Raw genomic sequence first — 25720 nt, 5'->3', positions numbered from 1 at the left:
AGCACAAACCGTGTTTGATTTAGAGTTCCAACTACATGTATCCATATAGGAGAAAACAGAGTGAAACCTAAAAATTAAAACTGTTACTGCCAACGAACGGTTTAACCTAGAAAAATGAAATTTGGTGAGTCAAGTGGGATTGCGGTACTGATCATTACCTGAAAGTGTCATCAAGATTGGGTGCAAAAATGTGTGTTGAGATTTCAGGAAACTCGTAGTTTTTTTGGAAGTTTGGCAACCCCTTTCCATGAAAGTGATTTGTGCCAGTCTCAGCTTACGGCTAAATCAATAGGAAACAAACCATGGAGATAGAACTTGGAACTACTTTATTGTGTCAAGTTTCAAAGAGCTAGCACAAACCGTGTGGATTTAGAGTTCCAACTATGTATCCATATAGGAGAAACCAGAGTGAAACCTAAAAATTAAAACTGTTACTGCCAACGAACGGTTTAACCTAGAAGAACGAAATTTGGTGAGCCAAGTGGGATTTTGGTATTGATCATTACCTGAAAGTGTCATCAAGATTGGGTAAAAAATGTGTGCTGAGATTTCAGGAAACTTGTAGTTTTTTGGAAGCTTGGCAAGCCCTTTCCATGAAAGTGATTTGCGCCAGTCTCTTCTTAGGGCTACATCAATAGGAAACAAACCATAGAGATAGAACTTGGAACTACTTTATTGTGTCAAGTTTCAAAGAGCTAGCACAAACCATATTTGATTTATTGTTCCAAATACATGTATCCATATAGGAGAAAACAGAATGAAAGCTAAAAATTAAAACTGTTACTGCCAACGAACGGTTTAACCTAGAAGAACGAAATTTGTTGAGCCAAGTGGGATTGGGGTGCTGATCATTACCAGAAAGTGTCATCAAGATTGGGTGAAAAAATGTGTGCTGGGATTTCAGGAAACTCGTAGTTTTTTGGAAGCTTGGCAACCCCTGTCCATGAAAGGGATTTGCGCCAGTCTCTGCTTAGGGCTACATCAATAGGAAACAAAAAATAGGGATAGAACTTGGAACTACTTTATTGTGTCAAGTTTCAAAAGCTAGCAGAAACCGTGTTTGATTTAGAGTTCCAACTACATGTATCACTATAGGAGAAAACAGAGTGAAACCTAAAAATTAAAACTGTTTCTGCCAACGAATTGTTTAATGTAGAAGAACGAAATTTGCTGAGCCAAGTAGGATTGGGGTGCTGATCATTACCGGAAAGTGTCATCAAGATTGGGTGAAAAATGTGTGCTGAGATTTCAGGAAACTTGTAGTTTTTTGGAAGCTTGGCAAGCCCTTTCCATGAAAGTGATTTGCGCCAGTCTCTTCTTAGGGCTACATCAATAGGAAACAAACCATAGAGATAGAACTTGGAACTACTTTATTGTGTCAAGTTTCAAAGAGCTAGCACAAACCGTATTTGATTTATTGTTCCAAATACATGTATCCATATAGGAGAAAACAGAGTGAAAGCTAAAAATTAAAACTGTTACTGCCAACGAACGGTTTAACCTAGAAGAACGAAACTTGTTGAGCCAAGTGGGATTGGGGTGCTGATCATTACCAGAAAGTGTCATCAAGATTGGGTGAAAAAATGTGTGCTGGGATTTCAGGAAACTCGTAGTTTTTTGGAAGCTTGGCAACCCCTGTCCATGAAAGGGATTTGTGCCAGTCTCTGCTTAGGGCTACATCAATAGGAAACAAACCATAGAGATAGAACTTGGAACTATTTTACTGTGTCAAGTTTCAAAGAGCTAGCACAATGCGTGTTTGATTTAGAGTTCCAACTACATATATCCATATAGGAGAAAATAGAGTGAAACCTAAAAATTAAAACTGTTACTGCCAAAGAACGGTTTGACCTAGAAACGAAATTTGGTGAGCCAAGTGGGATTTTGGTATTGATCATTACCTGAAAGTGTCATCAAATTGGGTGAAAAAAAGTGTGCTGAGATTTCACAAAACTCGTAGTTTTTAGGAAGCTTGGCAACCCTTTTCCATGAAAGAGATTTGTGCCAGTCTCTGCTTAGGGCTATATCAATAGGAAACAAACCATAGAGATAGATCTTGGAACTACTTTATTGTGTCAAGTTTCAAAGAGCTAGCACAAATGGTGTTTGATTTAGAGTTCCAACAACATGTATCCATATAGGACAAAACAGAGTGAAACCTAAAAACTAAAACTATTTTTGCCAACTAACAGTTTAACCTAGAAGAACGAAATTTTGTGAGCCAAGTGGGATTGGGGTATATCACCTGAAACTGTCATCAAGATTGGGTGAAAAAATGTGTGCTGAGATTTCAGGAAACTCGCAGTTTTTTGGAAGCTTGGCAACCCCTGTCCATGAAAGGGATTTGTGCCAGTCTCTGCTTAGGGCTACATCAATAGGAAACAAACCATTGAGATAGAACTTGGAACTACTTTATTGTGTCAAGTTTCAAAGAGCTAGCACAAACCGTGTTTGATTTAGAGTTCCAACTACATGTATACATATAGGAGAAAACAGAGTGAAACTAAAAATTAAAACTGTTACTGCCAAGAACGGTTTAACCTAGAAGAACGAAATTCGGTGAGCCAAGTGGGATTGGGGTACTAATCAATACCTGAAAGTGTCATCAAGATTGGGTGAAAAAATGTGTGGTGAGATCAGGAAACTCGTAGTTGTTTGGAAGCTTGGCAACCCCTTTCACTGAAAGTGATTTGCTCCAGTCTCTGCTTAGGGCTACATCAATAGGAAACAAACCATAGAGATAGAACGTGGAACTACTTTATTGTGTCAAGTTTCAAAGAGCTTGCACCAACCGTGTTTGATTTAGAGTTCCAACTACATGTATCCATATAGGAGAAAACAGAGTGAAACCTAAAAATTAAAACTGTTACTGCCAACGAACGCTTTAACCTAGAAGAACGAAATTTGGTGAGCCAAGTGGGATTGGGGTACTGATCATTACCTGAAACTGTCATCAAGATTGGGGGAAAAAATGTGTGGTGAGATCAGGAAACTCATAGTTTTTTGGAAGCTTGGCAACCCCTTTCCATGAAAGGGATTGGCGCCAGTCTCTGCTTAGGGCTACATCAGTAGGAAACAAACCATAGAGATAGAACTTGGAACTACTTTATTGTGTCAATTTTCAAAGAGCTAACACCAACCGTGTTTGATTAGAGTTCCAACTACATGTATCTATATAGGAGAAAACAGAGTGAAACCTAAAAATTTAAACTGTTACTGCCAACGAACGGTTTAACCTAGAAGAACGAAATTTGGTGAGCCAAGTGGGATTGGGGTACTGATCATTACCTGAAATTGTCATCAAGATTGGGTGAAAAAATGTGTGCTGAGATTTCAGGAAACTCGTAGTTTTTGGAAGCTGGGCAACCCCTTTCTATGAAAGTGATTTGCGCCAGTCTCCTCTTAGGGCTACATCAATAGGAAACAAACCATAGAGATAAAACTTGGAACTACCTTATTGTGTCAAGTTTCAAAGAGCTAGCACAAACCGTGTTTGATTTAGAGTTCCAACTACATGTATCCATATAGGAGAAAACAGAGTGAAACCTAAAAATTAAAACTGTTACTGCCAACGAACGGTTTAACCTAGAAAAACGAAATTTGGTGAGTCAAGTGGGATTGCGGTCCTGATCATTACCTGAAAGTGTCATCAAGATTGGGTGCAAAAATGTGTGTTGAGATTTCAGGAAACTCGTAGTTTTTTTGGAAGTTTGGCAACCCCTTTCCATGAAAGTGATTTGTGCCAGTCTCTGCTTACGGCTAAATCAATAGGAAACAAACCATGGAGATAGAACTTGGAACTACTTTATTGTGTCAAGTTTCAAAGAGCTAGCACAAACCGTGTGGATTTAGAGTTCCAACTATGTATCCATATAGGAGAAACCAGAGTGAAACCTAAAAATTAAAACTGTTACTGCCAACGAACGGTTTAACCTAGAAGAATGAAATTTGGTGAGCCAAGTGGGATTGGGGTACTGATCATTACCTGAAAGTGTCATCAAGATTGCGTAAAAAATGTGTGCTGAGATTTCAGGAAACTTGTAGTTTTTTGGAAGCTTGGCAAGCCCTTTCCATGAAAGTGATTTGCGCCAGTCTCTTCTTAGGGCTACATCAATAGGAAACAAACCATAGAGATAGAACTTGGAACTACTTTATTGTGTCAAGTTTCAAAGATCTAGCACAAACCGTATTTGATTTATTGTTCCAAATACATGTATCCATATAGGAGAAAACAGAGTGAAAGCTAAAAATTAAAACTGTTACTGCCAACGAATGGTTTAACCTAGAAGAACGAAATTTGTTGAGCCAAGTGGGATTGGGGTGCTGATCATTACCAGAAAGTGTCATCAAGATTGGGTGAAAAAATGTGTGCTGGGATTTCAGGAAACTCGTAGTTTTTTGGAAGCTTGGCAACCCCTGTCCATGAAAGGGATTTGCGCCAGTCTCTGCTTAGGGCTACATCAATAGGAAACAAACCATAGAGATAGAACATGGAACAACTTTATTGTGTCAAGTTTCAAAGAGCTAGCGCAAACCGTGTTTGATTTAGAGTTCCTACTACATGTATCCATATAGGAAAAAAATAGAGTGAAACCTAAAAATTAAAACTGTTACTGCCATAGAACGGTTTGATCTAGAAACGAAATTTGGTGAGCCAAGTGGGATTTTGGTATTGATCATTACCTGAAAGTGTCATCAAATTGGGTGAAAAAATGTTTGCTGAGATTTCACAAAACTCGTAGTTTTTAGGAAGCTTGGCAACCCTTTTCCATGAAAGAGATTTGTGCCAGTCTCTGCTTAGGGCTATATCAATAGGAAACAAACCATAGAGATAGATCTTGGAACTACTTTTTTTGTGTCAAGTTTCAAAGAGCTAGCACAAACGGTGTTTGATTTAGAGTTCCAACAACATGTATCCATATAGGACAAAACAGAGTGAAACCTAAAAACTAAAACTATTTCTGCCAACGAAGGGTTTAACTTAGAAAAACAAAATTTGGTGAGCCAAGTGGGATTGGGGTGCTGATCATTACCTGAAAGTGTCATCAAGATTGCTTGAAAAAATGTGTGCTGAGATTTCAGGAAACTCGTAGTTATTTAAAGCTTGGCAATCCCTTACCATGAAAGTGATTGGCGCCAGTCTCTGATTAGGGCTACATCAATAGGAAACAAACCATAGAGATAGAACTTGGAACTACTTTATTGTGTCAAGTTTCAAAGAGCTAGCGCAAACCGTGTTTCATTTAGAGTTCCAACTATATGTATCCATATAGGAGAAAACAGAGTGAAACCTAAAAATTAAAACTGTTTCTGCCAACGAATTGTTTAACGTAGAAGAAAGAAATTTGCTGAGCCAAGTAGGATTGGGGTGCTGATCATTACCGGAAAGTGTCATCAAGATTGGGTGAAAAAATGTTTAATGCGATTTCAGGAAACTCGTATTTTTTTGGAAGCTTGGCAACCCCTGTCCATGAAAGGGATTTGCGCCAGTCTCTGCTTAGGGCTACATCAATAGGAAACAAAAAATAGGGATAGAACTTGGAACTACTTTATTTTGTCAAGTTTCAAAGAGCTAGCAGAAACCGTGTTTGATTTAGAGTTCCAACTACATGTATCAGTATAGGAGAAAACAGAGTGAAACCTAAAAATTAAAACTGTTTCTGCCAACGAATTGTTTAATGTAGAAGAACGAAATTTGCTGAGCTAAGTAGGATTGGGGTGCTGATCATTACCGGAATGTGTCATCAAGATTGGGTGAAAAAATGTGTGCTGAGATTTCAGGAAACTCGTAGTTTTTTGGAAGCTTGGCAACCCCTGTCCATGAAAGGGATTTGCGCCAGTCTCTGCTTAGGACTACATCAATAGGAAACAAAAAATAGGGATAGAACTTGGAACTACTTTATTGTGTCAAGTTTCAAAGAGCTAGCACAATCCGTGTTTGATTTAGAGTTCCAACTACATATATCCATATAGGAGAAAATAGAGTGAAACCTAAAAATTAAAACTGTTACTGCCAAAGAACGGTTTGACCTAGAAACGAAATTTGGTGAGCCAAGTGGGATTTTGGTATTGATCATTACCTGAAAGTGTCATCAAATTGGGTGAAAAAATGTGTGCTGAGATTTCACAAAACTCGTAGTTTTTAGGAAGCTTGGCAACCCTTTTCCATGAAAGAGATTTGTGCCAGTCTCTGCTTAGGGCTATATCAATAGGAAACAAACCATAGAGATAGATCTTGGAACTACTTTATTGTGTCAAGTTTCAAAGAGCTAGCACAAACGGTTTTTGATTTAGAGTTCCAACAACATGTATCCATATAGGACAAAACAGAGTGAAACCTAGAAACTAAAACTATTTCTGCCAACGAACGGTTTAACCTAGAAGAACGAAATTTGGTGAGCCAAGTGGGATTGGGGTATATCACCTGATACTGTCATCAAGATTGGGTGAAAAAATGTGTGCTGAGATTTCAGGAAACTCGTAGTTTTTTGGAAGCTTGGCAATCCCTGTCCATGAAAGGGATTTGCGCCAGTCTCTGCTTAGGGCTACATCAATAGGAAACAAACCATTGAGATAGAACTTGGAACTACTTTATTGTGTCAAGTTTCAAAGAGCTAGCACAAACCGTGTTTGATTTAGAGTTCCAACTACCTGTACACATATAGGAGAATACAGAGTGAAACTAAAAATTAAAACTGTTACTGCCAAGAACGGTTTAACCTAGAAGAACAAAATTCGGTGAGCCAAGTGGGATTGGGGTACTAATCAATACCTGAAAGTGTCATCAAGATTGGGTGAAAAAATGTGTGGTGAGATCAGGAAACTCGTAGTTTTTTGGAAGCTTGGCAACCCCTTTCACTGAAAGTGATTTGCTCCAGTCTCTGCTTAGGGCTACATCAATAGGAAACAAAACATAGAGATAGAACGTGGAACTACTTTATTGTGTCAAGTTTCAAAGAGCTTGCACCAACCGTGTTTGATTTAGAGTTCCAACTACATGTATCCATATAGGAGAAAACAGAGTGAAACCTAAAAATTAAAACTGTTACTGCCAACGAACGCTTTAACCTAGAAGAACGAAATTTGGTGAGCCAAGTGGGATTGGGGTACTGATCATTACCTGAAAGTGTCATCAAGATTGGGGGAAAAAATGTATGGTGAGATCAGGAAACTCATAGTTTTTTGGAAGCATGGCAACCCCTTTCCATGAAAGTGATTTGCTCCAGTCTCTGCTTAGGGCTACATCAATAGGAAACAAAACATAGAGATAGAACGTGGAACTACTTTATTGTGTCAAGTTTCAAAGAGCTTGCACCAACCGTGTTTGATTTAGAGTTCCAACTACATGTATCTATATAGGAGAAAACAGAGTGAAACCTAAAAATTTAAACTGTTACTGCCAACGAACGGTTTAACCTAGAAGAACGAAATTTGTTGAGCCAAGTGGGATTGGGGTACTGATCATTACCTGAAATTGTCATCAAGATTGGGTGAAAAAATGTGTGCTGAGATTTCAGGAAACTCGTAGTTTTTGGAAGCTTGGCAACCCCTGTCCATGAAAGGGATTTGCGCCAGTCTCTGCTTAGGGCTACATCAATAGGAAACAAACCATTGAGATAAAACTTGGAACTACCTGATTGTGTCAAGTTTCAAAGAGCTAGCACAAACCGTGTTTGATTTAGAGTTCCAACTACATGTATCCATATAGGAGAAAACAGAGTGAAACCTACAAATTAAAACTGTTACTGCCAACGAACGGTTTAACCTAGAAAAACGAAATTTGGTGAGTCAAGTGGGATTGCGGTACTGATCAATACCTGAAAGTGTCATCAAGATTGGGTGCAAAAATGTGTGTTGAGATTTCAGGAAACTCGTAGTTTTTTTGGAAGTTTGGCAACCCCTTTCCAGGAAAGTGATTTGTGCCAGTCTCTGCTTACGGCTAAATCAATAGGAAACAAACCATGGAGATAGAACTTGGAACTACTTTATTGTGTCAAGTTTCAAAGAGCTAGCACAAATGGTGTGGATTTAGAGTTCCAACTATGTATCCATATAGGAGAAACCAGAGTGAAACCTAAAAATTAAAACTGTTACTGCCAACGAACGGTTTAACCTAGAAGAATGAAATTTGGTGAGCCAAGTGGGATTGGGGTACTGATCATTACCTGAAAGTGTCATCAAGATTGGGTAAAAAATGTGTGCTGAGATTTCAGGAAACTTGTAGTTTTTTGGAAGCTTGGCAAGCCCTTTCCATGAAAGTGATTTGCGCCAGTTTCTTCTTAGGGCTACATCAATAGGAAACAAACCATAGAGATAGAACTTGGAACTACTTTACTGTGTCTAGTTTCAAAGAGCTAGCACAAACCGTATTTGATTTATTGTTCCAACTACATATATCCATATTGGAGAAAATAGAGTGAAACCTAAAAATTAAAACTGTTACTGCCATAGAACGGTTTGATCTAGAAACAAAATTTGGTGAGCCAAGTGGGATTTTGGTATTGATCATTATCTGAAAGTGTCATCAAATTGGGTGAAAAAATGTGTGCTGAGATTTCACAAAACTCGTAGTTTTTAGGAAGCTTGGCAACCCTTTTTTATGAAAGAGATTTGTGCCATTCTTTGCTTAGGGCTATATCAATAGGAAACAAACCATAGAGATAGATCTTGTAACTACTTTTTTTGTGTCAAGTTTCAAAGAGCTAGCACAAACGGTGTTTGATTTAGAGTTCCAACAACATGTATCCATATAGGACAAAACAGAGTGAAACCTAAAAACTAAAACTATTTCTGCCAATGAACGGTTTAACTTAGAAAAACGAAATTTGGTGAGCCAAGTGGGATTGGGGTGCTGATCATTACCTGAAAGTGTCATCAAGATTGCTTGAAAAAATGTGTGCTGAGATTTCAGGAAACTCGTAGTTATTTAAAGCTTGGCAATCCCTTACCATGAAAGTGATTGGCGCCAGTCTCTGATTAGGGCTACATCAATAGGAAACAAACCATAGAGATAGAACTTGGAACAACTTTATTGTGTCAAGTTTCAAAGAGCTAGCGCAAACCGTGTTTGATTTAGAGTTCCAACTACATGTATCCATATAGGAAAAAAACAGAGTGAAACCTAAAAATTAAAACTGTTACTGCCAACGAACGGTTTAACCTAGAAGAACAAAATTTGGAGAGCCAAGTGGGATTGGGGTAGTGATCATTACCTGAAAGTGTCATCAAGATTGGTTGAAAAAATGTGTTCTGAGATTTCAGGAAACTCGTAGTTCTTTGGAATCTTGGCAACCCCTTTCCATGAAAGTGATTTGTGCCAGTCTCTGCTTAGGGCTACATCAATAGGAAACAAACCATAGAGATAGATCTTGGAACTACTTTATTGTGTCAAGTTTCAAAGAGCTAGCACAAACGGTGTTTGATTTAGAGTTCCAACAACATGTATCCATATAGGAGAAAACAGAGTGAAACCTAAAAACTAAAACTATTTCTGCCAACGAACGGTTTAACTTAGAAAAACGAAATTTGGTGAGCCAAGTGGGATTGGGGTGCTGATCATTACCTGAAAGTGTCATCAAGATTGCTTGAAAAAATGTGTGCTGAGATTTCAGGAAACTCGTAGTTTTTTAAAGCTTGGCAATCCCTTACCATGAAAGTGATTGGCGCCAGTCTCTGATTAGGGCTACACCAATAGGAAACAAACCATAGAGATAGAACTTGGAACTACTTTATTGTGTCATGTTTCAAAGAGCTAGCGCAAACCGTGTTTGATTTAGAGTTCCAACTACATGTATCCATATAGGAAAAAAACAGAGTGAAACCTAAAAATTAAAACTGTTACTGCCAACGAACGGTTTAACCTAGAAGAACAAAATTTGGAGAGCCAAGTGGGATTGGGGTAGTGATCATTACCTGAAAGTGTCATCAAGATTGGTTGAAAGAATGTGTTCTGAGATTTCAGGAAACTCATAGTTCTTTGGAATCTTGGCAACCCCTTTCCATGAAACTGATTTGTGCCAGTCTCTGCTTAGGGCTACATCAATAGGAAACAAACCATAGAGATAGAACTTGGAACTACTTTATTGTGTCAAGTTTCAAAGAGCTAGCACAAACCGTGTTTGATTTAGAGTTCCAACTACATGTATCCATATAGGAGAAAACAGAGTGAAACCTAAAAATTAAAACTGTTACTGCCAACGAACGGTTTAACCTAGAAGAACAAAATTTGGAGAGCCAAGTGGGATTTGGTAGTGATCATTACCTGACAGTGTCATCAAGATTGGGTGAAAAAATGTGTGTTGAGATTTCAGGAAACTTGTAGTTTTTTGAAAGCTTGGCAACCCCTTTCCATGTAAGTGATTTGCGCCAGTCTCTGCTTACGGCTAAATCAATAGGAAACAAACCATAGAGATAGAACTTGGAACTACTTTATTGTGTCAAGTTTCAAAGAGCTAGCACAAACCGTGTGGATTTAGAGTTCCAACTACATGTATCCCTATAGGAGAAACCAGAGTGAAAAATAAAAATTAAAACTGTTACTGCCAACGAACGGTTTAACCTAGAAGAACGAAATTTGGTGAGCCAAGTGGGATTGGGGTACTGATCATTACCTGAAAGTGTCATCAAGATTGGGTAAAAAATGTGTGCTGAGATTTCAGGAAACTTGTAGTTTTTTGGAAGCTTGGCAAGCCCTTTCCATGAAAGTGATTTGCGCCAGTCTCTTCTTAGGGCTACATCAATAGGAAACAAACCATAGAGATAGAACTTGGAACTACTTTACTGTGTCTACTTTCAAAGATCTAGCACAAACCGTATTTGATTTATTGTTCCAACTACATATATCCATATAGGAGAAAATAGAGTGAAACCTAAAAATTAAAACTGTTACTGCCATAGAACGGTTTGATCTAGAAACGAAATTTGGTGAGCCAAGTGGGATTTTGGTATTGATCATTATCTGAAAGTGTCATCAAATTGGGTGAAAAAATGTGTGCTGAGATTTCACAAAAATCGTAGTTTTTAGGAAGCTTGGCAACCCTTTTCCATGAAAGAGATTTGTGCCAGTCTTTGCTTAGGGCTATATCAATAGGAAACAAACCATAGAGATAGATCTTGGAACTACTTTTTTTGTGTCAAGTTTCAATGAGCTAGCACAAACGGTGTTTGATTTAGAGTTCCAACAACATGTATCCATATAGGACAAAACAGAGTGAAACCTAAAAACTAAAACTATTTCTGCCAACGAACGGTTTAACTTAGAAAAACGAAATTTGGTGAGCCAAGTGGGATTGGGGTGCTGATCATTACCTGAAAGTGTCATCAAGATTGCTTGTAAAAATGTGTGCTGAGATTTCAGGAAACTCGTAGTTATTTAAAGCTTGGCAATCCCTTACCATGAAAGTGATTGGCGCCAGTCTCTGATTAGGGCTACATCAATAGGAAACAAACCATAGAGATAGAACTTGGAACAACTTTATTGTGTCAAGTTTCAAAGAGCTAGCGCAAACCGTGTTTGATTTAGAGTTCCAACTACATGTATCCATATAGGAAAAAAACAGAGTGAAACCTAAAAATTAAAACTGTTACTGCCAATGAACAGTTTAACCTAGAAGAACGAAATTTGGAGAGCCAAGTGGGATTGGGGTAGTGATCATTACCTGAAAGTGTCATCAAGATTGGTTGAAAAAATGTGTTCTGAGATTTCAGGAAACTCGTAGTTCTTTGGAATCTTGGCAACCCCTTTCCATGAAAGTGATTTGTGCCAGTCTCTGCTTAGGGCTACATCAATAGGAAACAAACCATAGAGATAGATCTTGGAACTACTTTATTGTGTCAAGTTTCAAAGAGCTAGCACAAACGGTGTTTGATTTAGAGTTCCAACAACATGTATCCATATAGGACAAAACAGAGTGAAACCTAAAAACTAAAACTATTTCTGCCAACGAACGGTTTAACTTAGAAAAACGAAATTTGGTGAGCCAAGTGGGATTGGGGTGCTGATCATTACCTGAAAGTGTCATCAAGATTGCTTGAAAAAATGTGTGCTGAGATTTCAGGAAACTCGTAGTTTTTTAAAGCTTGGCAATCCCTTACCATGAAAGTGATTGGCGCCAGTCTCTGATTAGGGCTACATCAATAGGAAACAAACCATAGAGATATAACTTGGAACTACTTTATTGTGTCAAGTTTCAAAGAGCTAGCGCAAACCGTGTTTGATTTAGAGTTCCAACTACATGTATACATATAGGTAAAAAACAGATTGAAACCTAAAAATTAAAACTGTTACTGCCAACGAACAGTTTAACCTAGAAGAACAAAATTTGGAGAGCCAAGTGGGATTGGGGTAGTGATCATTACCTGAAAGTGTCATCAAGATTGGTTGAAAGAATGTGTTCTGAGATTTCAGGAAACTCGTAGTTCTTTGGAATCTTGGCAACCCCTTTCCATGAAACTGATTTGTGCCAGTCTCTGCTTAGGGCTACATCAATAGGAAACAAATTATAGAGATAGAACTTGGAACTACTTTATTGTGTCAAGTTTCAAAGAGCTAGCACAAACCGTGTTTGATTTAGAGTTCCAACTACATGTATCCATATAGGTGAAAACAGAGTGAAACCTAAAAATTAAAACTGTTACTGCCAACGAACGGTTTAACCTAGAAGAACAAAATTTGGAGAGCCAAGTGGGATTTGGTACTGATCATTACCTGAAAGTGTCATCAAGATTGGGTGAAAAAATGTGTGTTGAGATTTCAGGAAACTTGTAGTTTTTTGAAAGCTTGGCAACCCCTTTCCATGTAAGTGATTTGCGCCAGTCTCTCCTTACTACTACATCAATAGGAAACAAATCATAGAGATAGAACTTGGAACTACTTTATTATGTCAAGTTTCAAGGAGCTAGCAGATACCGTGTTTGATTTAGAGTTCCAACTACATGTATCCATATAGGAGAAAACAGAGTGAAACGTAAAAATTAAAATGTTTCTGCCAACGAATTGTTTAACGTAGAAGAACGAAATTTGCTGAGCCAAGTAGGATTGGGGTGCTGATCATTACCTGAAAATGTCATCAAATGGGTGAAAAAATGTGTGCTGATATTTCACAAAACTCGTACTTTTTAGGAAGCTTGGCAACCCTTTTCCATGAAAGAGATTTGTGCCAGTCTCTGCTTAGGGCTATATCAATAGGAAACAAACCATAGAGATAGATCTTGGAACTACTTTATTGTGTAAAGTTTCAAAGAGCTAGCACAAACGGTGTTTGATTTAGAGTTCCAACAACATGTATCCATATAGGACAAAACAGAGTGAAACCTAAAAACTAAAACTATTTCTGCCAACGAACGGTTTAACTTAGAAAAACGAAATTTGGTGAGCCAAGTGGGATTGGGGTGCTGATCATTACCTGAAAGTGTCATCAAGTTTGCTTGAAAAAATGTGTGCTGAGATTTCAGGAAACTCGTAGTTATTTAAAGCTTGGCAATCCCTTACCATGAAAGTGATTGGCGCCAGTCTCTGATTAGGGCTACATCAATAGGAAACAAACCATAGAGATAGAACTTGGAACTACTTTATTGTGTCAAGTTTCAAAGAGCTAGCGCAAACCGTGTTTGATTTAGAGTTCCAACTACATGTATCCATATAGGAAAAAAACAGAGTGAAACCTAAAAATTAAAACTTTTACTGCCAACGAACGGTTTAACCTAGAAGAACAAAATTTGGAGAGCCAAGTGGGATTGGGGTAGGGATCATTACCTGAAAGTGTCATCAAGATTGGTTGAAAAAATGTGTTCTGAGATTTCAGGAAACTCGTAGTTCTTTGGAATCTTGGCAACCCCTTTCCATGAAAGTGATTTGTGCCAGTCTCTGCTTAGGGCTACATCAATAGGAAACAAACCATAGAGATAGAACTTGGAACTACTTTATTGTGTCAAGTTTCAAAGAGCTAGCACAAACCGTGTTTGATTTAGAGTTCCAACTACATGTATCCATATAGGAGAAAACAGAGTGAAACCTAAAAATTAAAACTGTTACTGCCAACGAACGGTTTAACCTAGAAGAACAAAATTTGGAGAGCCAAGTGGGATTTGGTACTGATCATTACCTGAAAGTGTCATCATGATTGGGTTAAAAAATGTGTGTTGAGATTTCAGGAAACTCGTAGTTTTTTGGAAGCTTGGCAACCCCTTTCCATGAAAGTGATTTGCGCCAGTCTCTGCTTAGGGCTACTTCAATAGGAAACAGACCATAGAGAGAGAACTTGGAACTGCTTTATTTTGTCCACTTTCAAAGAGCTAGCACAAACCGTGTTTGATTTAGAGTTCCAACTACATGTATCCCCATAGGAGGAAACAGAGTGAAACCAAAAAATTAAAACTGTTACTGCCAACGAACGGTTTAACCTAGAAGAACGAAATTTGGTGATCCAAGTGGGATTGGGGTACTGATCATTACCTGAAAGTGTCATCAAGATTGGTTGAAAAAATGTATTCTGAGATTTCAGGAAACTCGTAGTTTTTTGAAATCTTGGCAACCCCTTTCCATGAAAGTGATTTGCGCCAGTCTCTCCTTAGGGCTACATCAATAGGAAACGAACCATAGAGATAGAACTTGGAACTACTGTATTGTGTCAAGTTTCAAAGAGCTAGCACAAACCGTATTTGATTTAGAGTTCCAACTACATGTATCCACATAGGAGAAAACAGAGTGAAAGCTAAAAATTAAAACTGTTACTGCAAACGAACGGTTTAACCTAGAAGAACGAAATTTGGTGAGCCAATTGAGATTGGGATACTGATCATTACCTGAAAGTGTCATCAAGATTGGATGAAAAAATGTGTGCTGAGATTTCAGGGAACTCGTAGTTTTTGGAAGCTTGGCAACCCCTTTCCATGAAAGTGATTTGCGCCAGTCTCTGCATAGGGCTACATCAATAGGAAACAAACCATAGAGATAGAACTTGGAACTACTTTATTGTGTCAAGTTCCAAAGAGCTAGCACAAACCGTGTTTGATTTAGAGTTCCAACTACATGTATCCACATAGGAGAAAACAGAGTGAAACCTAAAAATTAAAACTCTTACTGCCAGGGAACGGTTTAAACTAGAAGAACAAAATTTGGAGAGCCAAGTGGGATTGGGTACTGATCATTACCTGAAAGTGTCATCAAGATTGGGTGAAAAAATGTGTGCTGAGATTTCAGGAAACTCGTAGTTTTTTGGAAGCTTGGCAACCCCTTTCCATGTAAGTGATTTGCGCCAGTCTCTGCTTACTGCTACATCCATAGGAAACAAACCATAGAGATAGAACTTGGAACTATTATAGTGTCAAGTTTCAAAGAGCTAGCACAAACCGTGTTTGATTAAGAGTTCCAACTACATGTATCCATATAGGAGAAAAGAGAGTGAGAGCTAAAAATTAAAACTGTTACTGCCAATGAACGGTTTAACCTAGAAGAACAAAATTTGGAGAGCCAAGTGGGATTGGGTACCGATCATTACCTGAAAGTGTCATCAAGATTGGGTGAAAAAATGTGTGTTGAGATTTCAGGAAACTCATAGTTTTGGAGCTTGGCAACCCCTTTCCATGAAAATGATTTGTGCCAGACTCTGCTTAGGGCTACATCAATAGGAGACAAACCATAGAGATAGGACTTGGAACTACGTTATTGTGTCAAGTTTCAAAGAGCTAGCACAAACCGTGTTTGATTTAGAGTTCCAACTACATTTATCCCTATAGGAGAAAACAGAGTGTAACCTAAAAATTAAAACTGTTACTGCCAATGAACAGTTTAACCTAGAAGAACGAAATTTGGAGAGCCAAGTGGGATTGGGGTAGTGATCATTACCTGAAAGTGTCATCAAGATTGGTTGAAAAAATGTGTTCTGAGATTTCAGGAAACTCGTAGTTCTTTGGAATCTTGGCAACCCCTTTCCATGAAAGTGATTTGTGCCAGTCTCTGCTTAGGGCTACATCAATAGGAAACAAACCATAGAGATAGATCTTGGAACTACTTTATTGTGTCAAGTTTCAAAGAGATAGCACAAACGGTGTTTGATTTAGAGTTCCAACAACATGTATCCATATAGGACAAAACAGAGTGAAACCTAAAAACTAAAACTATTTCTGCCAACGAACGGTTTAACTTAGAAAAACGAAATTTGGTGAGCCAAGTGGGATTGGGGTGCTGATCATTACCTGAAAGTGTCATCAAGATTGCTTGAAAAAATGTGTGCTGAGATTTCAGGAAACTCGTAGTTTTTTAAAGCTTGGCAATCCCTTACCATGAAAGTGATTGGCGCCAGTCTCTGATTAGGGCTACATCAATAGGAAACAAACCATAGAGATAGAACTTGGAACTACTTTATTGTGTCAAGTTTCAAAGAGCTAGCGCAAACCGTGTTTGATTTAGAGTTCCAACTACATGTATACATATAGGAAAAAAACAGATTGAAACCTAAAAATTAAAACTGTTACTGCCAACGAACGGTTTAACCTAGAAGAACAAAATTTGGAGAGCCAAGTGGGATTGGGGTAGTGATCATTACCTGAAAGTGTCATCAAGATTGGTTGAAAGAATGTGTTCTGAGATTTCAGGAAACTCGTAGTTCTTTGGAATCTTGGCAACCCCTTTCCATGAAACTGATTTGTGCCAGTCTCTGCTTAGGGCTACATCAATAGGAAACAAATTATAGAGATAGAACTTGGAACTACTTTATTGTGTCAAGTTTCAAAGAGCTAGCACAAACCGTGTTTGATTTAGAGTTCCAACTACATGTATCCATATAGGTGAAAACAGAGTGAAACCTAAAAATTAAAACTGTTACTGCCAACGAACGGTTTAACCTAGAAGAACAAAATTTGGAGAGCCAAGTGGGATTTGGTACTGATCATTCCCTGAAAGTGTCATCAAGATTGGGTGAAAAAATGTGTGTTGAGATTTCAGGAAACTTGTAGTTTTTTGAAAGCTTGGCAACCCCTTTCCATGTAAGTGATTTGCGCCAGTCTCTCCTTACTACTACATCAATAGGAAACAAATCATAGAGATAGAACTTGGAACTACTTTATTATGTCAAGTTTCAAGGAGCTAGCAGATACCGTGTTTGATTTAGAGTTCCAACTACATGTATCCATATAGGAGAAAACAGAGTGAAACGTAAAAATTAAAATGTTTCTGCCAACGAATTGTTTAACGTAGAAGAACGAAATTTGCTGAGCCAAGTAGGATTGGGGTGCTGATCATTACCTGAAAATGTCATCAAATGGGTGAAAAAATGTGTGCTGATATTTCACAAAACTCGTACTTTTTAGGAAGCTTGGCAACCCTTTTCCATGAAAGAGATTTGTGCCAGTCTCTGCTTAGGGCTATATCAATAGGATACAAACCATAGAGATAGATCTTGGAACTACTTTATTGTGTAAAGTTTCAAAGAGCTAGCACAAATGGTGTTTGATTTAGAGTTCCAACAACATGTATCCATATAGGACAAAACAGAGTGAAACCTAAAAACTAAAACTATTTCTGCCAACGAATGGTTTAACTTAGAAAAACGAAATTTGGTGAGCAAAGTGGGATTGGGGTGCTGATCATTACCTGAAAGTGTCATCAAGTTTGCTTGAAAAAATGTGTGCTGAGATTTCAGGAAACTCGTAGTTATTTAAAGCTTGGCAATCCCTTACCATGAAAGTTATTGGCGCCAGTCTCTGATTAGGGCTACATCAATAGGAAACAAACCATAGAGATAGAACTTGGAACTACTTTATTGTGTCAAGTTTCAAAGAGCTAGCGCAAACCGTGTTTGATTTAGAGTTCCAACTACATGTATCCATATAGGAAAAAAACAGAGTGAAACCTAAAAATTAAAACTGTTACTGCCAACGAACGGTTTAACCTAGAAGAACAAAATTTGGAGAGCCAAGTGGGATTGGGGTAGTGATCATTACCTGAAAGTGTCATCAAGATTGGTTGAAAAAATGTGTTCTGAGATTTCAGGAAACTCGTAGTTCTTTGGAATCTTGGCAACCCCTTTCCATGAAAGTGATTTGTGCCAGTCTCTGCTTAGGGCTACATCAATAGGAAACAAACCATAGAGATAGAACTTGGAACTACTTTATTGTGTCAAGTTTCAAAGAGCTAGCACAAACCGTGTTTGATTTAGAGTTCCAACTACATGTATCCATATAGGAGAAAACAGAGTGAAACCTAAAAATTAAAACTGTTACTGCCAACGAACGGTTTAACCTAGAAGAACAAAATTTGGAGAGCCAAGTGGGATTTGGTACTGATCATTACCTGAAAGTGTCATCATGATTGGGTTAAAAAATGTGTGTTGAGATTTCAGGAAAATTGTAGTTTTTTGGAAGCTTGGCAACCCCTTTCCATGAAAGTGATTTGCGCCAGTCTCTGCTTAGGGCTACTTCAATAGGAAACAGACCATAGAGAGAGAACTTGGAACTGCTTTATTGTGTCCACTTTCAAAGAGTAGCACAAACCGTGTTTGATTTAGAGTTCCAACTACATGTATCCCCATAGGAGGAAACAGAGTAAAACCAAAAAATTAAAACTGTTACTGCCAACGAACGGTTTAACCTAGAAGAACGAAATTTGGTGAGCCAAGTGGGATTGGGGTACTGATCATTACCTGAAAGTGTCATCCAGATTGGGTGAAAAAATGTGTGCTGAGATTTCAGGAAACTCGTAGTTTTTGGAAGCCTGGCAACCCCTTTCCATGAAAATGATTTGCGCCAGTCTCTGCTTAGGGCTATATCAATAGGAAACAAACCATAGAGATAGAACTTGGAACTTCTTTATTGTGTCAAGTTTCAAAGAGCTAGCACAAACGGTGTTTGATTTAGAGTTCCAAAAACATGTATCCATATAGGACAAAACAGAGTGAAACCTAAAAATTAAAACTATTACTGCCAACGAACGGTTTAACCTAGAAGAACAAAATTTGTTGAGTAAAGTGGGATTGGGGTACTGATCATTACCTGAAAGTGTCATCAAGATTGGGTAAAAAAATGTGTGCTGAGATTTCAGGAAACTCGTAGTTGTTGGAAGCTTGGCAACCCCTTTCCATGAAAGTGATTAGCGCCAGTCTCTGCTTAGGGGTACATCAGTAGGAAACAAACCATAGAGATCGAACATGGAACTACTTTATTGTGTCAAGTTTCAAAGAGCTAGCAGAAACCGTGTTTGATTTAGAGTTCCAACTACATGTATCCATATAGGAGAAAACAGAGTGAAACCTAAAAATTAAAATTGTTTCTGCCAACGAATTGTTTAACGTAGAAGAACGAAATTTGCTGAGCCAAGTAGGATTGAAGTGCTGATCATTACCGGAAATTGTCATCAAGATTGGGTGAAAAAATGTGTGCTGAGATTTCAGGAAACTCGTAGTTTTTTGGAAGCTTGGCAACCCCTGTCCATGAAAGGGATTTGCGCCAGTCTCTGCTTAGGGCTACATCAATAGGAAACAAAAAATAGGGATAGAACTTGGAACTACTTTATTGTGTCAAGTTTCAAAGAGCTAGCAGAAACCGTGTTTGATTTAGAGTTCCAACTACATGTATCCCTATAGGAGAAAAGAGAGTGAAACCTAAAAATTAAAACAGTTACTGCCAACGAACAGTTTTACCTAGATTAATGAAAATTGGTGATCCAAGTGGGATTGGGGTACTGATCATTACCTGAAAGTGTCATCCAGATTGGGTGAAAAAATGTGTGCTGAGATTTCAGGAAACTCATAGTTTTTTGGCAGTTTGGCAACCCATTTCCATGTAAGTGATTTGTGCCAGTCTCTGCTTAGGGCTACGTCAATAGAAAACAAACCATAGAGATAGAACTTGGAACTACTTTATTGTGTCAAGTTTCAAAGAGCTAGCACAATCCGTGTTTGATTTAGAGTTCCAACTACATATATCCATATAGGAGAAAATAGAGTGAAACCTAAAAATTAAAACTGTTACTGCCAAAGAACGGTTTGACCTAGAAACGAAATTTGGTGAGCCAAGTGGGATTTTGGTATTGATCATTACCTGAAAGTGTCATCAAATTGGGTGAAAAAATGTGTGCTGAGATTTCACAAAATTCGTAGTTTTTAGGAACCTTGCAAACCTTTTCCATGAACGAGATTTGTGCCAGTCTCTGCTTAGGGCTATATCAATAGGAAACAAACCATAGAGATAGATCTTGGAACTACTTTATTGTGTAAAGTTTCAAAGAGCTAGCACAAACGGTGTTTGATTTAGAGTTCCAACAACATGTATCCATATAGGACAAAACAGAGTGAAACCTAAAAACTAAAACTATTTCTGCCAACGAACGGTTTAACTTAGAAAAACGAAATTTGGTGAGCCAAGTGGGATTGGGGTGCTGATCATTACCTGAAAGTGTCATCAAGTTTGCTTGAAAAAATGTGTGCTGAGATTTCAGGAAACTCGTAGTTATTTAAAGCTTGGCAATCCCTTACCATGAAAGTGATTGGCGCCAGTCTCTGATTAGGGCTACATCAATAGGAAACAAACCATAGAGATAGAACTTGGAACTACTTTATTGTGTCAAGTTTCAAAGAGCTAGCGCAAACCGTGTTTGATTTAGAGTTCCAACTACATGTATCCATATAGGAAAAAAACAGAGTGAAACCTAAAAATTAAAACTTTTACTGCCAACGAACGGTTTAACCTAGAAGAACAAAATTTGGAGAGCCAAGTGGGATTGGGGTAGGGATCATTACCTGAAAGTGTCATCAAGATTGGTTGAAAAAATGTGTTCTGAGATTTCAGGAAACTCGTAGTTCTTTGGAATCTTGGCAACCCCTTTCCATGAAAGTGATTTGTGCCAGTCTCTGCTTAGGGCTACATCAATAGGAAACAAACCATAGAGATAGAACTTGGAACTACTTTATTGTGTCAAGTTTCAAAGAGCTAGCACAAACCGTGTTTGATTTAGAGTTCCAACTACATGTATCCATATAGGAGAAAACAGAGTGAAACCTAAAAATTAAAACTGTTACTGCCAACGAACGGTTTAACCTAGAAGAACAAAATTTGGAGAGCCAAGTGGGATTTGGTACTGATCATTACCTGAAAGTGTCATCATGATTGGGTTAAAAAATGTGTGTTGAGATTTCAGGAAACTCGTAGTTTTTTGGAAGCTTGGCAACCCCTTTCCATGAAAGTGATTTGCGCCAGTCTCTGCTTAGGGCTACTTCAATAGGAAACAGACCATAGAGAGAGAACTTGGAACTGCTTTATTTTGTCCACTTTCAAAGAGCTAGCACAAACCGTGTTTGATTTAGAGTTCCAACTACATGTATCCCCATAGGAGGAAACAGAGTGAAACCAAAAAATTAAAACTGTTACTGCCAACGAACGGTTTAACCTAGAAGAACGAAATTTGGTGATCCAAGTGGGATTGGGGTACTGATCATTACCTGAAAGTGTCATCAAGATTGGTTGAAAAAATGTATTCTGAGATTTCAGGAAACTCGTAGTTTTTTGAAATCTTGGCAACCCCTTTCCATGAAAGTGATTTGCGCCAGTCTCTCCTTAGGGCTACATCAATAGGAAACGAACCATAGAGATAGAACTTGGAACTACTGTATTGTGTCAAGTTTCAAAGAGCTAGCACAAACCGTATTTGATTTAGAGTTCCAAGTACATGTATCCACATAGGAGAAAACAGAGTGAAAGCTAAAAATTAAAACTGTTACTGCAAACGAACGGTTTAACCTAGAAGAACGAAATTTGGTGAGCCAATTGAGATTGGGATACTGATCATTACCTGAAAGTGTCATCAAGATTGGATGAAAAAATGTGTGCTGAGATTTCAGGGAACTCGTAGTTTTTGGAAGCTTGGCAACCCCTTTCCATGAAAGTGATTTGCGCCAGTCTCTGCATAGGGCTACATCAATAGGAAACAAACCATAGAGATAGAACTTGGAACTACTTTATTGTGTCAAGTTCCAAAGAGCTAGCACAAACCGTGTTTGATTTAGAGTTCCAACTACATGTATCCACATAGGAGAAAACAGAGTGAAACCTAAAAATTAAAACTCTTACTGCCAGGGAACGGTTTAAACTAGAAGAACAAAATTTGGAGAGCCAAGTGGGATTGGGTACTGATCATTACCTGAAAGTGTCATCAAGATTGGGTGAAAAAATGTGTGCTGAGATTTCAGGAAACTCGTAGTTTTTTGGAAGCTTGGCAACCCCTTTCCATGTAAGTGATTTGCGCCAGTCTCTGCTTACTGCTACATCCATAGGAAACAAACCATAGAGATAGAACTTGGAACTATTATAGTGTCAAGTTTCAAAGAGCTAGCACAAACCGTGTTTGATTAAGAGTTCCAACTACATGTATCCATATAGGAGAAAAGAGAGTGAGAGCTAAAAATTAAAACTGTTACTGCCAATGAACGGTTTAACCTAGAAGAACAAAATTTGGAGAGCCAAGTGGGATTGGGTACCGATCATTACCTGAAAGTGTCATCAAGATTGGGTGAAAAAATGTGTGTTGAGATTTCAGGAAACTCATAGTTTTGGAGCTTGGCAACCCCTTTCCATGAAAATGATTTGTGCCAGACTCTGCTTAGGGCTACATCAATAGGAGACAAACCATAGAGATAGGACTTGGAACTACGTTATTGTGTCAAGTTTCAAAGAGCTAGCACAAACCGTGTTTGATTTAGAGTTCCAACTACATTTATCCCTATAGGAGAAAACAGAGTGTAACCTAAAAATTAAAACTGTTACTGCCAATGAACAGTTTAACCTAGAAGAACGAAATTTGGAGAGCCAAGTGGGATTGGGGTAGTGATCATTACCTGAAAGTGTCATCAAGATTGGTTGAAAAAATGTGTTCTGAGATTTCAGGAAACTCGTAGTTCTTTGGAATCTTGGCAACCCCTTTCCATGAAAGTGATTTGTGCCAGTCTCTGCTTAGGGCTACATCAATAGGAAACAAACCATAGAGATAGATCTTGGAACTACTTTATTGTGTCAAGTTTCAAAGAGATAGCACAAACGGTGTTTGATTTAGAGTTCCAACAACATGTATCCATATAGGACAAAACAGAGTGAAACCTAAAAACTAAAACTATTTCTGCCAACGAACGGTTTAACTTAGAAAAACGAAATTTGGTGAGCCAAGTGGGATTGGGGTGCTGATCATTACCTGAAAGTGTCATCAAGATTGCTTGAAAAAATGTGTGCTGAGATTTCAGGAAACTCGTAGTTTTTTAAAGCTTGGCAATCCCTTACCATGAAAGTGATTGGCGCCAGTCTCTGATTAGGGCTACATCAATAGGAAACAAACCATAGAGATAGAACTTGGAACTACTTTATTGTGTCAAGTTTCAAAGAGCTAGCGCAAACCGTGTTTGATTTAGAGTTCCAACTACATGTATACATATAGGAAAAAAACAGATTGAAACCTAAAAATTAAAACTGTTACTGCCAACGAACGGTTTAACCTAGAAGAACAAAATTTGGAGAGCCAAGTGGGATTGGGGTAGTGATCATTACCTGAAAGTTTCATCAAGATTGGTTGAAAGAATGTGTTCTGAGATTTCAGGAAACTCGTAGTTCTTTGGAATCTTGGCAACCCCTTTCCATGAAACTGATTTGTGCCAGTCTCTGCTTAGGGCTACATCAATAGGAAACAAATTATAGAGATAGAACTTGGAACTACTTTATTGTGTCAAGTTTCAAAGAGCTAGCACAAACCGTGTTTGATTTAGAGTTCCAACTACATGTATCCATATAGGTGAAAACAGAGTGAAACCTAAAAATTAAAACTGTTACTGCCAACGAACGGTTTAACCTAGAAGAACAAAATTTGGAGAGCCAAGTGGGATTTGGTACTGATCATTACCTGAAAGTGTCATCAAGATTGGGTGAAAAAATGTGTGTTGAGATTTCAGGAAACTTGTAGTTTTTTGAAAGCTTGGCAACCCCTTTCCATGTAAGTGATTTGCGCCAGTCTCTCCTTACTACTACATCAATAGGAAACAAATCATAGAGATAGAACTTGGAACTACTTTATTATGTCAAGTTTCAAGGAGCTAGCAGATACCGTGTTTGATTTAGAGTTCCAACTACATGTATCCATATAGGAGAAAACAGAGTGAAACGTAAAAATTAAAATGTTTCTGCCAACGAATTGTTTAACGTAGAAGAACGAAATTTGCTGAGCCAAGTAGGATTGGGGTGCTGATCATTACCTGAAAATGTCATCAAATGGGTGAAAAAATGTGTGCTGATATTTCACAAAACTCGTACTTTTTAGGAAGCTTGGCAACCCTTTTCCATGAAAGAGATTTGTGCCAGTCTCTGCTTAGGGCTATATCAATAGGATACAAACCATAGAGATAGATCTTGGAACTACTTTATTGTGTAAAGTTTCAAAGAGCTAGCACAAATGGTGTTTGATTTAGAGTTCCAACAACATGTATCCATATAGGACAAAACAGAGTGAAACCTAAAAACTAAAACTATTTCTGCCAATGAATGGTTTAACTTAGAAAAACGAAATTTGGTGAGCCAAGTGGGATTGGGGTGCTGATCATTACCTGAAAGTGTCATCAAGTTTGCTTGAAAAAATGTGTGCTGAGATTTCAGGAAACTCGTAGTTATTTAAAGCTTGGCAATCCCTTACCATGAAAGTTATTGGCGCCAGTCTCTGATTAGGGCTACATCAATAGGAAACAAACCATAGAGATAGAACTTGGAACTACTTTATTGTGTCAAGTTTCAAAGAGCTAGCGCAAACCGTGTTTGATTTAGAGTTCCAACTACATGTATCCATATAGGAAAAAAACAGAGTGAAACCTAAAAATTAAAACTGTTACTGCCAACGAACGGTTTAACCTAGAAGAACAAAATTTGGAGAGCCAAGTGGGATTGGGGTAGTGATCATTACCTGAAAGTGTCATCAAGATTGGTTGAAAAAATGTGTTCTGAGATTTCAGGAAACTCGTAGTTCTTTGGAATCTTGGCAACCCCTTTCCATGAAAGTGATTTGTGCCAGTCTCTGCTTAGGGCTACATCAATAGGAAACAAACCATAGAGATAGAACTTGGAACTACTTTATTGTGTCAAGTTTCAAAGAGCTAGCACAAACCGTGTTTGATTTAGAGTTCCAACTACATGTATCCATATAGGAGAAAACAGAGTGAAACCTAAAAATTAAAACTGTTACTGCCAACGAACGGTTTAACCTAGAAGAACAAAATTTGGAGAGCCAAGTGGGATTTGGTACTGATCATTACCTGAAAGTGTCATCATGATTGGGTTAAAAAATGTGTGTTGAGATTTCAGGAAACTTGTAGTTTTTTGGAAGCTTGGCAACCCCTTTCCATGAAAGTGATTTGCGCCAGTCTCTGCTTAGGGCTACTTCAATAGGAAACAGACCATAGAGAGAGAACTTGGAACTGCTTTATTGTGTCCACTTTCAAAGAGTAGCACAAACCGTGTTTGATTTAGAGTTCCAACTACATGTATCCCCATAGGAGGAAACAGAGTAAAACCAAAAAATTAAAACTGTTACTGCCAACGAACGGTTTAACCTAGAAGAACGAAATTTGGTGAGCCAAGTGGGATTGGGGTACTGATCATTACCTGAAAGTGTCATCCAGATTGGGTGAAAAAATGTGTGCTGAGATTTCAGGAAACTCGTAGTTTTTGGAAGCCTGGCAACCCCTTTCCATGAAAATGATTTGCG

Source organism: Spermophilus citellus (genome assembly GCF_964194105.1).
Source record: "Spermophilus citellus genome assembly, chromosome: 10".
NCBI lineage: Eukaryota > Metazoa > Chordata > Mammalia > Rodentia > Sciuridae > Spermophilus > Spermophilus citellus.
This window is presented reverse-complemented; position numbering follows the sequence as displayed.